Here is a 2,125-nt window from a genome sequence, read left to right on the forward strand (position 1 = left end):
AAATTTTATCCTGAAAATTACTGCAAATATAAGATTACTCTCATCTAAAAGCTTGTCAGAAATGAAAGACAGTGCTGGGAATCAGCTGCTGTCAGTTCTAGATGGAATGTCTAATTTGAAAATAATTTATTCTTTTCCATGTTAAGGCTCTTCTATAATATGTAAATTGGAGGTGATTTGTACAATCCGTGTACTGGTAAGGTAAGAGCTAGAGCAAGAAGTTTGGGTTAGAAGCACAGTGACTTTTAAGAATAGTTTTACAGTCAGTTTCTATACTCATCAAGCATTTAATGACAAAAAGTTTATTCCAAGAATTTTTCTAAGTCACTGCAGAGAATTAATTATCAGAGGAAGAAAAACATTTTACTAGTTTCTGAAGAGGCATTGTCCTGCCCTTGGCACAGGGCCCGGTGGATTTAGCGTGTATGATTTTTCCTGAGCTCCTCTGGCAGGGGCTATTAGTAGCCTACCCAACAGCTCTTTCCTACTTCTTTCTTGCTTTAAAAAATATATATATACAAATCAAATAAAAGTCAATTTCCACTGGGCGATGTTATGCCCAGCATCAGGGTCTAAGTAAATCATGCCCCTCTTAGTTCCCTATTGTCAATCTAGCGATGGTCATGTGGTCAAGCTCTGGCCCAAGACCTCTGCTGGGAGCCTCAATGTTTCTTCTTGCTTAGTGGGGCTTCAAAGAGAAAGAGAAAACCTTTTTGCTGGTCTCTTTCTTTCCTGCTTGGGACTGAAGCTCTGAGGATATGTTTAGAGCAGCTGCGCCATCTGGCGGTCATAAGGGGAAGGCCAAGAGAACAGCCTATTTGTGCCTAGACATCGCCCAGCAGCTGAACACCCCAGAAATCACCTGCTTCCACACGTTTGTTAAGTGGCATATTAAGGGTCATATGACTTGAGCACTTACCGCTGGATATTCTGTTGCTTTCACCAAAGTCATTCATAAGTGATATAGCTCCTGCTCAAATTTCTGACCTGTGGTTGCCATACTAAATATCACAGCTAAATTTGGAGGTTAAATATTTGCCTTGGAAAAAAACCCCAAAAACTAACTTTCAAAAATTCATTCTTGAAGAACAACTATTTCTTAAACTGTCCTACTAGTTTAAGTTTGATCCAGTGTTCCCCCTAACAACCATAAAAAAAAAAAAAAAGCCTTTCAAGCCAGACCCTTTTTTTTTTCATTTCCTTTGGAAAACCATTAAATAAATTTATTAGTAAGCTAAGACATTCCCCTCACAGCTGACACCTGCCTTCCTGTTTCAAATATGACAGTAATATTTGAGGAGGAAAGTTCTGAGATCATGAGAAGGAAAAAAACTTCACTCACAGCCATGCAGAGACACAACAGGCTGCTCCTGAAGGTGATGGCAGACCTTATCCAGAGTGGAGCTGAAATATAAACAGAATTATAGAACTTCATAAAGGAAGTTTAAGTATCAGATGGAATTCGAGTAAATGATCTTTCTGGTTTCTCTCAACTCTAATACTCAAGGGTTGTATGTTCTTAGGTCTCACATCTGAAAACTGAAAAACATCTTTTTTGTTTGATTCTGGTGGACCCTAAACCCCAACTTACCCCTGGTGGACCCTAAACCCCAACTTTGTCTCCTTTGTCCCAAACGCACTGTTAAGACTCTCTACTGCCTGTTCTGAATTATTAAACATCCTCAGGACAAAATGACACTACTATCATTATACTTTTTGTGGATTTCGTCTTCTCCAGGACCTTAGCTAAGTAATTTCTCACTATATGTTAGTTTGCTATTTCTAGAAAGATGATTTTATATTTTGTTCAGCATTTTAGTTACCTTCAATGGGAAGATTTGTTTAAATTACTTAATTCATCATTCCTGGAAGTGGAAGTCTAACCTCAATTTTTTCATCTCCTACTTGCCATCCTATAATTTTTCAAAGAAGCACAGACATAGTGGAAACAACAAGAGCTGGGGTTTTGGTATCGCCCTGTCCGCTAAGGTGTTGTGTGGCTTTGAGCGAATCGCCTAAGTCATAGCTCTCAATTTTGTAAAAATAAATTACAATTAATCAACGCATGTCTTTAAGGAATTCAAAGGAAAATGTTGAAGAAAGAATATATTACTTAGTTTTGAAA

Source organism: Pteropus vampyrus, unplaced genomic scaffold (genome assembly GCF_000151845.1).
Source record: "Pteropus vampyrus isolate Shadow unplaced genomic scaffold, Pvam_2.0 Scaffold28, whole genome shotgun sequence".
Lineage (NCBI taxonomy): Eukaryota > Metazoa > Chordata > Mammalia > Chiroptera > Pteropodidae > Pteropus > Pteropus vampyrus.